The sequence below is a fragment of the Stenella coeruleoalba genome, assembly GCF_951394435.1.
Source record: "Stenella coeruleoalba genome assembly, chromosome: 9".
Lineage (NCBI taxonomy): Eukaryota > Metazoa > Chordata > Mammalia > Artiodactyla > Delphinidae > Stenella > Stenella coeruleoalba.
Window position 1 is genome coordinate 49,817,341 of NC_137155.1, and position 18,489 is coordinate 49,835,829.

An 18,489-nucleotide genomic window follows, 5' to 3' on the forward strand; every position below is an offset into this window, starting at 1 on the left:
ACTTAAGGAAAATGCCCCCCCATTTGTTTCTACCACTCTTTTTTGGATTTCTAGAGCAACTAAATATGATTTCTGATTGATAAGAAAGACAATACAAAGTTAGAAGAATATTTAGAAAAAAGTTGGTATACCCAGGAGGATAGAGACATTTGTAAGACAAGAACACTGGAAGCCATAGGGAAAAAGATAGACATAAATGATAATATGAAGTACCAAAAGAAAATGTATGGCCAATGATACCATAAACTAAGACAAACAACAAAAGACAGACTGACAAAACATTATTGGCAGGGACTTCCCTGGTGGTCCAGTGGTAAAGAATGTGCCTTACAATGCACGGGATGTGGGTTCGATTCCTGGTCAAGGAACTAAGATCCCACATGCCACAGGGCAAATAAGCCCACGTGCCACAACTACAGAGGCCATGTGGCCTGGACCCTGCACGCTACAACTAAAGAGAAAAAACCAACACGCCACAACTAGAGAGAAGCCTGCACGTCACAACAAAGAGCCCACCTGCTGCAACTGAAGACCCAATGCAGGCAAAATAAATAAATAAGTAAATAATATATCTTAACAAAAATACTTTTGGCAAACAAAGCTAAAGGATTAAATCCATAATATATCAAAAAGAAGCAACAAATCAATAGGGAAAAAAATCCAGAAGGTGGTGCTTTTCACTGGAAACTAGATGATCTCAGGAGAATGGATATTCACTAGGAACTTACAAAGACTGACAACAAGAAACAATTTAGGATATACAACATCAAGAGTGACCCAGGAGCAGGGGCGGGAACTTTCAAACTAGGGTGGCACGAAAGAAACAGGTGAGAGAGGAACCAAGATGGAAGAGTATAAGGATGTGCTCTCACTCCCTCTTGTGAGAACACCAGAATCACAACTAGCTGCTGGACAATCATTGACAGGAAGACACTGGAACTCACCAAAAAAGATACCCCACATCCAAAGACAAAGGAGAAGCCACAATGAGACGGTAGGAGGGGCACAATCACAGTAAAATCAAATCCCATAACTGCTGGGTGGGTGACTCAGAATGGAGAACACTTATACCACAGAAGTCCACCCACTGGAGTGAAGGTTCTGAGCCCCACGTCAGGCTTCCCAACCTGGGGGTCAGGCAACGGGATGAGGAATTCCTAGAGGATCAGACTTTGAAGACTACTGGGATTTGATGGCAGGACTTTGACAGGACTGGGGGAAACAGAGACTCCACTTTTGGAGGGGACACACAAAGTAGTGTATGCATCGGGACCCAGGGGAAAGAGCAGTAACCCCAGGGGAGACTGAACCAGACCGACTTGCTAGTGTTGGAGGGTCTCCTACAGAGGCAGGGGGTGGCTGTGGCTTGCCATGGGGACAAGGACACAGGCAGAAGAAGTTCTGGGAAGTACTCCTTGGCGTGAGCCCTCCCAGAGTCTCTCATTTCCCCCACCAAAGAGCCCAGGTAGGCTCCAGAGTTGGGTTGCCTCAGGCCAAACAACCAACAGGGAGGGAACCCAGCCCCACCCATCAGCAGTCAAGAGGATTAAAGTTTTACTGAGCTCTGCCCACCAGAGCAACAGTCTGCACTACCCACCACCAGTCCCTCCCATCAAGCCTCTTAGATGGCCTCATCCACCAGAGGGCAGAGAGCAGAAGCAAGAAGAACTACACTCCTGCAGCCTGCAGAACAAAAACCACATTCACAGAAAGACAGACAAGATGAAAAGGCAGTGGGCTATGTACCAGATGAAGGAACAAGATAAAACCCCAGAAAAACAATTAAACGAAGTGGAGATAGGCAACCTTCCCGAAAAAGAATTCAGAGTAATGATAGTGAAGATGATCCAGGACCTTGGAAAAAGAATGGAGGCAAAGACCAAGAAATGCAAGAAATGTTTAACAAAGACCTAGAAGAATTAAAAAAGAAACGAACAGTGATAAACAATACAATAACTGAAATGAAGACTACACGAGAAGAAATCCATAGCAGAATAGCTTAGGCAGAAGAATGGATAAGTGACGTAGCAGACAGAATGGTGGAATTCACAGCTGCGGAACAGAATAAAGAAAAAAGAATGAAAAGAAATGAAGGCAGTCTAAGAGACCTCTGAGACAACATTAAACGCAACAACATTTGCATTATAGGGGTCCCAGAAGGAGAAGAGAGAGAGAAAGGACCAGAGAAAATATTTGGAGAAATTTTAGTTGAAAACTTCCCTAACATGGGAAAGGAAACAGCCACCAAAGTCCAGGAGCGCAGCGAGTCCCACACAGGATAACCCCAAGGAGAAACACATTGAGACACATAGTAATCAAACTGGCAAAAATTAAAGACAGAGAAAAATTACTGAAAGCAGCAAGGGAAAAATGACAAATAACATACAAGGGAGCTTCCATAAGAATAAAAGCTGATTTCTCAGCAGAAACTCTACAAGCCAGAAGGGAGTGGCATGATATACTTAAAATGATGAAAGGGAAGAACCTACAACCAAGATTACTCTACCTGGCAAGGATTTCATTCAGATTTGATGGAGAAATCAAAAACTTTACAGACAAGCAAAAGCTAACAGAATTCAGCCCCACCAAACCAGCTCTACAACAAATGCTAAAGGAATTTCTCTAAGTGGGAAACACAAGAGAAGAAAAGGAACTACAAAAACAAACCCAAAACAATTAAGAAAATGGTCATAGGAACATACATATCGATATTTACCTTAAACGTGAATGGATTAAATGCTCCAACCAAAAGACACAGGCTTGCTGAATGGATACAAAAACAAGACCCATATATATGCTGTCTACAAGAGACCCACTTCAGACCTAGGGACACATTCAGACTGAAAGTGAGGGGATGGAAGAAGATATTCCATGCAAATGGAAATCAAAAGAAAGCTGGAGTACCTATACTCATATCAGATAAAATAGACTTTAAAATAAAGAATGTTACAAGAGATAAGGAAGGACACTACATAATGATCAGGGGATCAATCCAAGAACAAGATATAAAAATTATAAACATATATGCACCCAACACAAGAGCACCTTAATACATAAGGCAACTACTAATGGCTCTAAAAGACAAAATTGACAGTAACACGATAACAGTGGGGGACTTTAACTCCTCACTTACATCAATGGACAGATCATCCAAAATGAAAATAAATAAGGAAACAGAAGCTTTAAATGACACAACAGAGTAGACAGATTTAATTGATATTTACAGGACATTTCATCCAAAAACAGCAGATTACACTTTCTTCTCAAGTGCGCACAGAACATCCTCCAGGATAGATCACATCTGGGGTCACAAATCAAGCCTCAGTAAATTTAAGAAACTTGAAATCATATCAAGCATCTTTTCTGACCACAATGCTATGAGATAAGAAATGAATTATAGGGAAGAAAATGTAAAAAACACAAACACATGGAGGCTAAGCAGTACGTTACTAAATAACCAAGAGATCACTGAAGAAATCAAAGAGGCAATAAAAAAATAGCTAGAGACAAATGATAATGAAAAAACGACGATGCAAAACCTATGGGATGCAGCAAAAGCAGTTCTAAGAGGGAAGATGATAGCTATACAAGCCGACCTCAAGAAACACGAAAAATCTCAAATAAACAATCTAACCTGACACCTGAAGGAACCAGAGAAAGAAGAACAACCAAAACCCAAAGTTAGCAGAAGGAAAGAAATCATAAAGATCAGAGCAGAAATAAATGAAATAGACACAAAGAATACAATAGCACAGATCAATAAAACTAAAACCTGGTTCTTTGAGAAGATAAACAAAATTGATAAACCATTAGCCAGACTCATCAAGAAAAAGAGGGAGAGGACTCAAATCAATAAAATTAGAAATGAAAAAGGAGAAGTTACAACAGACACCACAGAAATACAAAGCATCCTAACAGACTACTACAAGCAACTCTATGCCAACAAAATGGATAACCTGGAAGAAATGGACAAATTCTTAGAAAGGTATAACCTTCCAAGACTAAACCAGGAAGAAATAGAAAATGTGAACAGACCAATCACAAGTAATGAAATTGAAACTGTGATTTAAAATCTTCCAACAAACAAAAGTCCAGGACCAGATGGCTTCACAGCTGAATTCTATCAAACATTTAGAGAAGAGCTAACACCCACCCTTCTCAAACTCTTCCAAAAAATTGCAGAGGAAGGAACACTCCCAAACTCATTCTATGAGGCCACCATCACCCTGATACCAAAACCAGACAAAGATACTACAAAAAAAGAAAATTACAGACCAATGTCACTGATGAATATAGATACAAAAATCCTCAACAAAATACTAGCAAACAGAATCCAACAACACATTAAAAGGTTCATACACTATGATCAAGTGGGTTTTATACCAGGGATGCAAGGATTCTTCAGTATATGCAGATCAATCAATGTGATACACCATATTAACAAATTGAAGAATATAAACCGTATGATCAACTCAATAGATGCAAAAAAGCGTTGGACAAAATTCAACACCCATTTATAATAAAAACTCTCCAGAAAGTGGGCACAGAGGGAACTTACCTCAATATAATAAAGGCCATATATGACAAACCCACAGCAAACATCATTCTCAGTGGTGAAAAACTGAAAGCATTTCCTCTAAGACAAGGAACGAGACAAGGATGTCCACTCTCACCACTATTATTCAACATAGTTCTGGAAGTCCTACCCACGGCAATCAGAGAAGAAAAAGAAATAAAAGGAATACAAATTGGAAAAGAAGAAGTAAAACTGTCACCATTTGCAGATGACATGATACTATACTAGAGAATCCTAAAGATGCCACCAGAAAACTACTAGAGCTAATCAATGAATTTGGTAAAGTTGCAGGATACAAAATTAATGCACAGAAATCTCTTGCATTCGTATACACTAATGATGAAAAATCTGAAAGAGAAATTACGGAAACACTCCCATTTACCACTGCAACAAAAAGAATAAAAAACCTAGGAATAAACCTACCTAGGGAAACAAAAACCTGTTTGCAGAAAATTATAAGACACTGATAAAAGAAACTAAAGATGATACCAACAGATGGAGAGATATACCATGTTCTTGGATTGGAAAAATCAATATTGTGAAAATGACTACACTACCCAAAGCAATCTACAGATTCCATGCAATCCCTATCTAATTACCAATGGCATTTTTTACAGAACTAGAACAAAAAGTCTTAAAATTTGTATGGAGACACAAAAGACCCCGTATAGCCAAAGCAGTCTTGAGGGAAAAAAACGGACCTGGAGGAATCAGACTCCCTGACTTCAGACTATAATACAAAGCTACAGTAATCAAGACAATATGGTACTGGCACAGAAACAAAAACATAGATCAATGGAAAAAGATAGAAAGCCCAGAGATAAACCCATGCACCTATGGTCAACTAATCTATGACAAAGGAGGCAAGGATATACAATGGAGAAAAGACAGTTTCTTCAATAAGTGGTGCTGGGAAAAGTGGACAGCTACATACAAAAGAATGAAATTAGAACACTCCCTAACACCATACACAAAAATAAACTCAAAATGGATTCGAGACCTAAATGTAAGACCAGACACCATAAAACTCCTAGAGGAAAACATAGGAAGACCTCTCTTTGACATAAATCACAGCAAGATGTTTTTTGGGTTTTTTTTGTGGTACGTGGGCCTCTCACTGTTGTGGCCTCGCCCGTTGCGGAGCACAGGCTCCCGATGTGCAGGCTAAGCAGCCATGGCTCATAGGCCCATCCGCTCCGCGGCATGTGGGATCTTCCCGGACCGGGGCACGAAGCCGTGTCCCCTGCACCGGCAGGCGGACCCTCAACCACTGTGCCACCAGGGATTCCCCAGCAAGATCTTTTTTGATCCACCTCGTAGAGTAATGGAAATAAAAACAAAAATAAACAAATGGGACCTAATGAAACTTCAAAGTTTTTTCACAGCAAAGGAAACCATAAACAAGACAAAAAGACAACCCTCAGAATAGGAGAAAATATTTGCAAATGAATCAACCGACAAAGGATTAATTTCCAAAATATATATGCAGCTCAATATTAAAGAAACAAACAACCCAATCGAAAAATGAGCAGAAGACCTAAATAGACATTTCTCCAAAGAAGACATATAGACGGCCAAGAAGCACATGAAAAGCTGCTCAACATCACTAATTATTAGAGAAATGCAAATCAAAACTATAATGAGGTATCACCTCAAACCAGTTAGAATGGGCATCATCAGAAAATCTACAGACAACAAATGCTGGAGAGGGTGTGGAGAAAAGGGAACCCTCTTGCACTGTTGGTGGGAATGTAAATTGATATAGCCAGTATGGAGAACAGTATGGAGGTTCCTTAAAAAACTAAAAGTAGAATTACCATATGATCCAGCAATCCCACTACTGGGCATATACCCAGAGAAAACCATAATTCAAAAAGACACATGCACCCCAATGTTCACTGCAGCACTATTAACAATAGCCAGGTTATGGAAGCAATCTAAATGCCCATCGACAGCCTAATGGATAAGGAAGATGTGGTACATATATACAATCAAATATTACTCAGCTATAAAAAGGAACAAATTGAGTCATTTGTTGAGACGTGGATGGATTTAGAGACTGTCATACAGAGTGAAGTAAGTCAGAAAGAGAAAAACAAATATATATTAACGCATATATGTGGAACCTAGAAAAATGGTACAGGTGAACCAGTTTTCAGGGCAGAAGTTGAGACACATATGTAGAGAGCAAATGTATGGACACCAAGGGGGGAAAGCTACGGGGGTGGGGTGGGGATATTGGTGTGCTGCATTGGGCGATTGGGATTGACATGTATACACTGATGTGTATAAAATTGATGAGTAATAAGAACCTCCTGGGGCAGAAGACCTAAATAGACATTTCTCCAAAGAAGATATACAGACTGCCAACAAACACATGAAAGAATGCTCAACATCACTAATCATTAGAGAAATGCAAATCAAAACTACAATGAGATACCATCTCACACCGGTCAGAATGGCCATCATCAAAAACTCTAGAAACAATAAATGCTGGAGAGGGTGTGGAGAAAAGGAAACCCTTTTGCACTGCTGGTGGGAATGTAAATTGATACAGCCACTGTGGAGAACAGTATGGAGGTTCCTTAAAAAACTACAAATGGAATTATCATATGACCCAGCAATCCCACTACTGGGCATATACCCTGAGAAAACCATAATTCAAAAAGAGTCATGTACCAAAATGTTCACTGCAGCTCTATTTACAATAGCCTGGAGATGGAAACAACCTAAGTGTCCATCATCAGATAAATGGATAAAGAAGATGTGGCACATATATACAATGGAATATTACTCAGCCATAAAAAGAAACGAAATTGAGCTATTTGTAATGAGGTGGATAGACCTAGAGTCTGTCCTACAGAGTGAAGTAAGTCAGACAGAGAGAGACAAATACCATATGGTAACACATATATATGGAATTTAAGAAAAAACATGTCATGAAGAACCTAGGGGTAAGACAGGAATAAAGACACAGACCTACTAGAGAATGGACTTGAGGATATGGGGAGGGGGAAGGGTAAGCTTTGACAAAGCGAGAGAGAGGCATGGACACATATACACTACCAAATGTAAGGTAGGTAGCTAGTGGGAAGCAGCTGCATAGCACAGGGAGATCAGCTCGGTGCTTTGTGACCGCCTGGAGGGGTGGGATAGGGAGGGTGGGAGGGAGGGAGACGCAAGAGGGAAGAGATATGGCAACATATGTATATATATAACTGATTCATTTTGTTGTAAAGCAGAAACTAACACACCATTGTAAAGCAATTATACTCCAATAAAGATGTTAAAAAAAAAAGGAAAAGAACCTGCTGTATAAATAAATAAAACTCAAAAATTAAAAAAAACCCAATAGGAAAATGTGAATAAAGCTATGAATAAGCAATTCAAAAAACTGAAAAATCGAAAGGACCAACAAAATTATCAAAAGATGCGCAGCTTCACAAGTAGTTACGAAAATGAAGAAGTATAAGATGCTTTTAAAATTGATTTTGTTGTCAAAGAAAACATCAGTGATAGTGAGTCTGTGAGGGAAATAGTTACTCTCAGACTTTAATGACGGCAGTAAGAACTACATCAACATTTCTGGAAAATAATCTGGCATTATGTATTAAAATTAAAACATTATATATTATGTACAAGATATTCATTGCAATATTGTTCATAATAGAAGACTAGAGACAACACAGATGTCCAAAATGAAAACAGATATGGTTTCATATATCTACTGCTACAAAACAAACCACCTCAAACTTAGTGCCTCAAAACAATGTCATTTCTCACAATTCTATAGGTTGGCTGGCCATTTCTTTTCTGTTTTCACCTCTGGTTCCTCTGCAGATGCATTCAGCTAAACAGTCAGCTGGGTTAGTAGGTCCAAGATAGTCCACTTTCATGTCTGCTGGTTGATGCTGACTGGGGTGTCTTGGTTCTCTCACCCTCCTATAAGCTAGACCAGCTTCCTTACATGGCAGCTACAGGAAAGCACTCTTTGAAGTCTTCTCTTAAGGACTAAGCTCCAGAACTCACATATCACATCCACCATATTCATTGGCCGAAGCAAATCACAAGGCTAGACAAGACTCAAGAGATGGAGAACTAGATGGGAGAAGCAACAAAGCCCCATGGCAAAGGGGAATGCATACCAGGATGGAAGAACTTTACGGTTGTTAATTAGTCTACCACAGGTAGTGTGTGTTTATGTGTGTGTACTATATAGCTGTATATTTCATTATATATATGTGTATTTGTAAATCTATAGTTTTATTATAGCAATGCTATATAGTTGTATATGTCATCACATACACGTATGTTTGTAAATCCTGGAAATATGCTTAAAAATTAACTAATGAAATACTGAGCTATGTAAAGTAGTCAGCATGCTGGCTAAGGATGCAGGGCAGTGAGGGCATGTCAGGAAGGCCAACACAGGTGTGGCCCAGAGGTGAGGATAACCGGGTGTTGTGTGCAGACAGGGAGTTGCACAGAGCTGTGGGCCCAGGGAGGGCTTATGGATTCACAAAGAGGCACAGGCCAACAGGCCCAGCAATCAATGAGGCAGGGTGTGATAGGGAGAGATAAAGGGAGGTGATGGTCTACAAGGCAGGGAAAATGGTAACAAAACAATTAGACAAGTGATAACTATAATGAGACTAATGTGAAGCTAAGTTTCTTACCACCAGAGAAGGCATTATAAACATGGAAAGGGCAAAGACTAGAAAGAACCCTGGGGTATTGGATTGGAACTGGAAGTATAGGAACCAACTTCTGGTTTTATAACACACACATAGATATAGAAATAATTATGGATGTATATTAGTACATTATACATATATGTATGTGTATACAAACCATCCTTACATACTCATACATTTCCTAGTCCCTATAAGCAATGACACCCCAGTAGCAATGAGAAACTAAGCCCTTAAATCTTTGTTTTTAAACACCATATTTTACAAAAACAAATAACAATATCAAAAAACAAACAGGGCTCCTTGAAGAAATGGCTGATTCCAGGGCTGGACCAGGCAAAGTACAAGACGAACCAGGAACAGCATGTTCTGCCAGAAGTGCACAATGGATGAGATGGGAGCATGATAGACACAGGAGCCAGCTTGAAGGGGCTCCCACTGTCTAAATCAGGGACAACTTAAACAGCAAAATAAATAATGATAGTAACAAATCACAACACACTAAAATCAAAATCCACAAGTCCTTACTGATTTAATAAACAAATAAATAGGGGAGAAAGAAAAGTTCTACCTTACAATAAAATACCAACTAATACATGTAGAAGGAATAAAAAAAATAGAGAAATATAATTATAAAAGTAGTTAATTCAGGTGGGAGTCATCACTGATACCTACACTGAGGATAGTGAGTAGAGGTTTGATGAGAATCAAGATGCATAATTTTGGAATACCTCTCCACAAATTTTGATCAAATACAAAAGGACACCAATATGATCAAGGTGTTAATTACCAGTAGCAGCATGATTTGACATCATACGCCTGTGGTTGCAATGCACCGAGACAGGCACAGCCCTACTTCTGTGATATTCCTGCTAGAAATGCAAGACTTGATTGGAGTCATGAGGAAATATCACATGGACCTAGGTTCAGGGTGATCTTACAGAATGTACTACCTAAAACTGTCAAGGACATGAAAGATGGGGGAAAATGAGGCTTAAGAAGTCTGAAAAGACATGACAACTAAATACAACATGTATTCCCAGATAGGATCCTAGATCAAAAAAGAAAGAGATATTGTTGGGATAGTCGATGAAATATGAATAGGTTCCTTGGACTAGACAGTAGTGTTGTACCAATGCTTATCTTCCGACTTGGAGGGTTATGTAAGAGTGCCTTGTTTTTGAGAAATAGACACTGTAGTATTTATGGGTGATGGAACACCATGTCTACAGCTTGCTCCAAAAGGTTCTGAAAAAGACTATGATAATGGGTATGTACATATGTATTTATACACACATATACAAACATGTATGTAACATATATATGAAGACAGAAAGAGAGAGGACAGGCAATGGAAGAAATGCAGTAAAATATTAACAATGGTGGAATCTGAATGAATGAGATAAAGGAGTTATTTGTACTGTTCTGGCATCTTTTAAGTTTTAAATTATTTCAAAATAGTTTTTAAAAAATGTGATTATTAATATGTGATACAGAACATCTGGTGTTACAGCAAATGATAAGCAGCTACTGTCTGAGGCTAGGAGACAGAATGAAAACCTTGGCTTAATATGTTTATTTACATAACATTCCTTTACAATACCCTGAGGGGATACATGAATAGGAGGACAATGTTTTATGCCTATTTGGCGTAAAGGCATCTCAATGTTTTTAAGTGAACTTTCCTTTCTCTTCATGGATATTAAATAGGCATTTTACAGTTCAATGAGAAAAGGAATTCTGACTTATTCATCTCTGTGGTTCCAGTACCTAATGCATTTATGACTTTTGTCAGTTATGTCTTGAATAGGAATTCTATCCCCAATATTATTCCAGCCAGAAAATACAGCGATCCTACCAAATATAAAATAGCTAGTGGGAAGCAGCTGCATAGCACAGGGAGATCAGCTTGGTGCTTTGTGTCCACCTAGAAAGGTGGGATAGGGAGGGTGGGAGGGAGACACAAGAGGGAGGAGATATGGGGACATATGTATATGTATAGTGGATTCACTTTGTTATACAGCAGAAACTAACACAACATTGTAAAGCAACTATACTCCAATAAAGATGTTAAGAAAACAAAACACAGTGATCTAAGTACCAAGAATTCTGTTACACTGAAAGGGAAAAACTGTATATGTTAAGCTAAAATATATATGTCAGACTGAGGATCGAAAAATATCAAGGATACCTTTCTTAGGAACTTGGAGGAGGAATAATTATATGCTCTACAGTCCTAAAAACAAGAATGTATAACCAGAAGCAAAAGGCCTTAGTCTAAAGAATGACTAACTGTTGACAGTTTTTGGTTAAAACCAACCAAACAGAACAGAATACAAATGAAACTTGGTGAAAAGAGCTGACAGTGGATGACAATCCTTTAAAAAATTTGAGAGGGGGGCTTCCCTGGTGGCGCAGTGGTTGGGAGTCCGCCTGCCAATGCAGGGGACACGGGTTCGTGCCCCGGTCCGGGAAGATCCCACACGCCGCAGAGCGGCTGGGCCCGTGAGCCATGGCCACTGAGACTGCGCGTCCGGAGCCTGTGCTCCGCAACGGGAGAGGCCACAGCAGTGAGAGGCCCGCGTACTGCAAAAAATGAGAGGCCCGCGTACCACAAAAAAAAAAAAAAAAAAATTTGAGAAGGTCTGAAAAACAATTAGACTGAACCATATCATACTGCTGATAAAGCATATATCCTACTAACAGATGAGTAAGGTCATTTTTAAATATGAAAGAATACATTTTTATTGCAGAAACCAAAACTCTCCAAAGCATCAAAGAATTGTCAGAATTGAACTGAGAATGTTTAAAAGCTAAATAGGTTTCATGTAGCTCAATACTCTCTCCTTCCTGGAGAATACGAACATTTTTTAGTACATTTTCTAGGCTCTTGGTCCCACTAATTAACTAGAAGAAAAAAAAAGTTATGCATGCTTGAAAATCTGTGTTACAGTTAACCATAATGAACTTCAGAACTGTCTTTTCAAAGGTTTAAACAACAGCTGAAAATTACATTTTGCTACTATACAATTCATCTGCTCTAGTAAATAAAAGATACTAATACCTTATGAAATTAGAATCTTTCTACTCATAGCGTTATTAACCTGACTGACCAAGGAGGTGAAAGACTTATACACTAAGAACTATAAAACGTTAATAATGGAAATTGAAGATGATTCAAAGAAATAGAAAGATATCCCATGCCCTTGGATTGGAAGAATTAATATTGTTAAAATGGCCATACTACCCAAAACAATTTACAGGTTTAATGTGATCCTTATCAAATTATCCATGACATTTTTCACAGAACTAGAATAATCCTAAAATTCCTATGGAACCATAAAAGGCCAGAATTGCCAAAGCAATCCTGAAGAAAAAGAACAAAGCAGGAGGCCTAATTCTCCCAGACTTCCAACAATACTACAAAGCTACAGTAATCAAAACAGCATGGTATTGGCACAAAAACAGACATATGGACCAATGGAACAGAACAGAGAGACCACAAATAAACCCACACACCTACAGTCAATTAATCTTTGACAAAGGAGGCAAGAATATACAATGAGAAAAAGACAGTCTCTTCAGCAAGTGGTGCTGGGAACGTTGGACTGCCGCATGCAATTCTATAAAATTAGAACACACCCTCTCACCATACACAAAAGTAAACTCAAAATGGCTTAAAGACTTAAACATAAGACATGACACCATAAAACTCCTAGAAGAGAACACAGGCAAAACATTCTCTGACATACATAAATCATACCAATGTCTTCTTAGGCCAGTCTCCTAAGGCAATAGAAATAAAAACAAAAATAAACAAATGGGACTTAAAACTTACAAGCTTTTGCACAGCTAAGGAAACCATAAAAAAAAAAAAAGACAACCTACAGAATGGGAAAATATTTGCAAAATGATGTGACCGACACGGCTTAATTTCCAAAAAATACAAAGAGCTCATATAAGTCAACAACAAAAAAACAAACAACCCAATCCAAAAATGGGCAGAAGACCTAAATAGACATTTCTCCAAAGAAGAAATACAGATGGGCAATAGGCACGTGAAAAGATACTCAACATTGCTAATTATTAGAGAAATGCAAATCAAAACTACAATGAGTTACCATCTCACACCAGTCAGAATGGCCATCATTAAAAAGTTTACAAATAACAAATGCTGGAGAGGGCGTGCAGAAAATGGAACCCTCCTACACTGCTGGTGGCGATGTAAGTTGTTGCAACCACTGTGGAAAACAGTATGGAGGATCCTCAGAAAACTAAAAATAGAATTACCATATGATCTAGCAATCCCACTCCCAGGTATATATCCAGACAAATCTATAATTCAAAAAGATACATGCACCCCTATGTTCACAGGAGCAATATTTACAATAGTCAAGACATGGAAACAACCTAAATGCCCATTGACAGATGAATGGATAAAGATGGGGTACATATATACAATGGAATACTACTGAGCCATAAAAACGAACAAAATAATGCCATTTGCAGCAACATGGATGCAACTAGAGATTATCCTACTAAGTGAAGTATATCAGAAAGAGAAAGACAAATACCGTATGATATCACTTATGTGTGGAATCTATTGGGTTGGCCAAAAAGTTCGCTCGGTTTTTTCCCATAAGATCTTACAGAAAAACTGAATGAAGTTTTTGGCCAACCCAATAAAATATGACACAAATGAACCTATCTATGAAACAGAATCTCAGACAGAGAACAGACTGGTGGTTGCCAAGGGGCAGGGAATTGGGGGAGGTTTGGAGAGGGAGGTTGGGGTTAGCAGATATAAGCTTTTATATAGAGAACAGATAGACAGTAAGGTCCTACTGTATAGCACAGAGAGCTATATTCAATATCATATGATAAAACATAATGGAAAAGAATATTAAAAGAACGTATATATAACTGAATCACATTGCTGTACAGCAGATATTAACACAACATTGTAAATCAACTATACTTCAATTAAAAAAATTTTTTTAAATCACCTACAGGAAAAAAAATTAAAAACTGTTAAAACTATATTACAAGTTCTTCCCCTTAATGAGAAATCTTAACGTCAAATCTTTTCTAGCATATAAGAAGTAAAACAACATTCATCATTACTATAAACCAGAATCTGTATGGTTTATTTTTTTGCTTTTTTTTTAAAGTCTGGTTGGGGGTCATGAATTAGATTTTATTTCAGTCCCTTTGAGGGACAAGAGAAATGAAAGACTTTTTTTAAAAAATAAATTTATTTATTTTATTTATTTATTTTTGGGTGTGTTGGGTCTTCGTTGCTGCGCGGGGTTTCTCTAGCTGTGGTGAGCGGGGGCTACTCTTCATTGTGGTGCGTAGGTTTCTCATTGCCGTGGCTTCTCTTGTTGAAGAGCAGTGACTCTAGGCATGCGGGCTTCAGTAGTTGCAGCATGCAGACTCAGTAGTTGTGGCTCACGGCCTCTAGAGCAAGGCTCAATAAGTTGTAGCACATGGGGCTTAGTTGCTCCATGGCATGTGGGATCTTCCCAGACCAGGGATCAAACCCGTGTTCCCTGCATTGGCAGGCGGATTCTCAATCACTGCCCCACCAGGAAAGCCCTGTGTGGGTTTGTTAGTTAGCTATCTATCTATCTATCTATCTATCTATTTATTTATGGCTGTGTTGGGTCTTCGTTGCTGCACGCAGGCTTTCTCTAGTGCGGCAAGCGGGGGCTACTCTTCCTTGTGGTGTGCAGGCTTCTCACTGCCGTGGCTTCTCTTGTTGCACAGCACGGGCTCTAGGGTGTGCGGGTTTCAGTAGTTGTGGCGCATGGGCTTAGTTGCTCCACAGCATGTGGGATCTTCCCGGACCAGGGCTTGAACTCGTGTCCCCTGCATTGGCAGGCAGGTTCTTAACCACTGCGCCACCAGGGAAGCCCCCCAGTGTGGTTTTTAAATGGAGATAAAATACTTCTTAGGACACTTCTAAGAATTAAATGAGATAATGTAATAACTAAATGCAGGGTAGCTAGTGTGAATTAAGTGCTCAATAAATGGCCTTTACTGTGTTAATTCTTATAGAAAGGTTGTGAAACAACCCTGAAATATGGTCAAGTAACTTAAAAACCTATTAGAGATGTCTGTAAAAGCATATGGATAAAATCACAGTCAAATATCTAGACTGGCAAATTCAGGGAGGAAAGGAATCTTAACTTATTTATCCTTGTAGTTCCAGAATCTAACATAGTGCCTGGTACACAGAGTAGGCATTCAATAAAGGTTTATTGAAATGAAGTGAGTATGAAAGTAAGTTATCTAGAAAAGAAAAAAAAAAAAGAGGTAATCTGAGGTTGTCTGAAAAATAAACGTAAAGAGTCACCAAATTACTATTCCCTAAGCAAATCATACTTTAAGAAAGAAAACAAAATACCTAAGCATTTTTAGAACCATGCACAGAAAATCCTCTCAGACTGGTCTTTTTAATAATGACTGAGTCACTTTCAAATCTGTTTTGGCAAATGTGTCATATATAAAGTTCAATATTAGAGAGAAGGATTTTTAAATTTCATCTAAATAAATGTTCATACTCAAAGAGGTAAGAAGTACCCAAAACACTTGAGGAATCTTTCCTAACTTCCATTCAAGAAGAATCAGAGTTAATTCATAGTTCTTCCATCTATTTATACATGAAAATTAGCTTGAGCTTTTACCTACAAGTAAGTTGTAAATACACATATTTCACTTTCACAAGTTCAAGTGCACCCCAGAAAAGGAAGAGGAAAGAAAGAAAACCAACTCTCTCAAAAGTGGGCAGTGCTATAGGAGTATAAAAGAGTAGCAAACAAAACTTCTCTCCCATGTCTCAGCAGCCACCTGATAGAGCCCACACTTATGGCACGGTCTGCATGGTTTCAGAACACTTTCATATTGAAAACTCAAAATTCCCAGTGCAATGGGCACAGGAAAAAGCATAATGTGAAAATACAGTCCTATCTTTTCCACCCTACGTCCAAGAATAATAGGGGTCAATTTACTGTTTCTAAGAAGGACCTTTTCAAATTATTGCCCATCACCTCACTACAGCACTCACTCTTCTTATTTGCAAACTGATCAATTTTACGAAAAGCAAAAACCACACCCTTAATAATACATTCAACTCTGTGCAGCGCTTGGCTTCTGACACAAGCCGGTAAAGTACAATTCCAGAGAGACAGCTAGAGATACATCTTTTAAGCCTAGTTCAAACTAAAATTTGTGAACGCTGTGCAGTTACAAATCAAATAATAACCTCAAATCAACTGCTAGAAGGAGGTTTTGAAAACAAAAAAATCATTATTATTAAACATTTACCTTTCTGAACAAAATGACGTTTTCTGAAAACAATAACCAAAGCTACCAGTCTAAACTAGAGTAATTTAGAGAACAATAACAAAGAACCTGTAGTTCACAGAGGAAAATCATTCTTAAATTATCATTTGCTTCCTACAGTACCTGGAAAAGTACAAAATGCATGAAGTCAGCTAAGAACTATTGTCCAGTCACTGACAGCATTAGTTACTTTTTAGTCTAATTTCTGGAAAGTTCTGCTGTGGTAGTTTAAAAAGGAAACCAAATTTTAACGAGAAAAAATGCCTAGTTTAAAATCTGGATATACACATTGAAGATATTCACGGTTAATTTTTTTTTTTTTAACTAAGAAGCAGGAAGGTGACAGGCACAAAGGTGTGTAACATCTGTAGATGGTTGAGCCACATCAATTTAAAAAAAAGTCTCTATGAAATTAAGGATTTAAGATAATATCTTGACAAATATAATCTGACATGATCAAAAATCACTTTAGTTTTTTTTAACCACTAACAAAGCAAAAACTTCCAATACAAAGATTTTCACATCATACACACACACACTTTAAATTAAGAATTAAATGTAAATTCAACACACTAAAAAATTATCTAAAGGTATCCAAAATACATTTGAAACATCAGACTTTTGTTTTCACATTGATTTCTCAGACCTACTAGTAAATCTTCCCTGGAATGGGTCTTCATTTCAATACAAGGCTGTTCAATATGCCACTTCGTGTGAATAGAGCTTGTGAGACATCCTCAAAACCTCCTCGGGAGTTCTTAATTTACAGCTCTAATTCCAGTTTCCTGCGACTCAAACAGCAACGTACAGAAAACAGCTTATACACAGGAAGGGAGAGGAATGAAGGTCCAGGGGAAAGGTCCATTCTTTTCTGGTAGCAGAAGATGCAAAAATAAAGGTTCTCTAGAGCTATGTGCCCCTATCCCCACCCATCATAGCCCTTCACTTTCATCCATCCACCCGCTCAAGACTCTCGAGCTCACGAGAACAGCCGAACCCGTGGCTTTCCACGTCTCAAAGAATGGGCGGGGGAAGCTGTGAAGTCCGGGGTACAAACAGAAAAAAAGGGAGGACATAGATCCTTTGAGGACAGAGGGACAAGAAGATGCATCCAGATGGTGAGGATGGGACGTGCTACCGAAACACAGAGGCTTGCAAATTCGCTGGGAGAAGAGCTCCCAATGGGTCAGACAGAGGATGTTGACTGTTCAGGGATGGGGACACACAATCCTCCACAAATGAAGGGAGGCACATTTGCAGGAGTCCCGGAAGGGCGTGAACTCGGTAGCGCTGAACTCGGAGCCGAAAATAGGTTGAGACAGCCTCAAAAAGACCGGTACGTCGAAGCTGAGACTTACGGTTACTTCCCGGACTGAGGGTAAGGGTCGGATGGACTCCGCAGCTCTGCAGTTCTGCCGCCCCTGCCTCTCGCGCCGAGCCGGTGACCTCAGGTACTCCCCGCGCCCCACCCACCCGGGCGGACGCCTCTCCTCGCGCTGCGCCCCCTCCTCACCGGCCCCGGTGCGCCCGCCGGGCAAAGGCTGCCGGGGCCGAGGGTGCGCCCTGGAGGCCCGCGGGGAACTCTGCGAGAGCTGGAAGCGCCTGCGACGAGGCTCAGACTGGGCGGGCGCCCCCCATGCCTCTCCGGCCGCCGCGCCGCCTCACTCGGGGGAGGAGAAGAGGGGGCGGTGGCTCTTGCCTCCGCCTCGCGGTCAAATCCGGCTCATGCTCCAGCCTGGCCCGCGCTTGCAGCTCGGGCCGCCCCCTCCCCTCCCCCGCCTCCGGTTCAGCCGCTGGCGCGCCCACTGCCGCCACCACCCCAGTCCCCGAGCCGCCCGCCACCTGCCCCAGACAGCCCTCAGCCCCAGCTAGAAA

The 18,489-nt window shown here is 39.7% G+C and overlaps 1 protein-coding gene across 7 annotated transcripts in view; it reads right to left on the reverse strand.

Annotated features, from left to right (window-relative positions):
• Positions 1-18,269, reverse strand: part of ANKIB1 (ankyrin repeat and IBR domain containing 1) — a 159,237-nt gene extending 140,968 nt beyond the window's left edge. For 3 of the 7 annotated variants that reach the window (XM_079932129.1, XM_079932127.1, XM_079932128.1), the window contains exon 1: positions 17,973-18,106. The gene's annotated coding sequence lies outside the window, so the exon portion shown is untranslated. Of the gene's footprint in view, positions 1-17,972 lie in introns of all 7 variants that reach the window. The other 4 variants (XM_079932123.1, XM_079932130.1, XM_079932122.1 and 1 more) reach the window with 3 other exon arrangements.
• Positions 18,270-18,489: the final 220 nt, after the last annotated feature.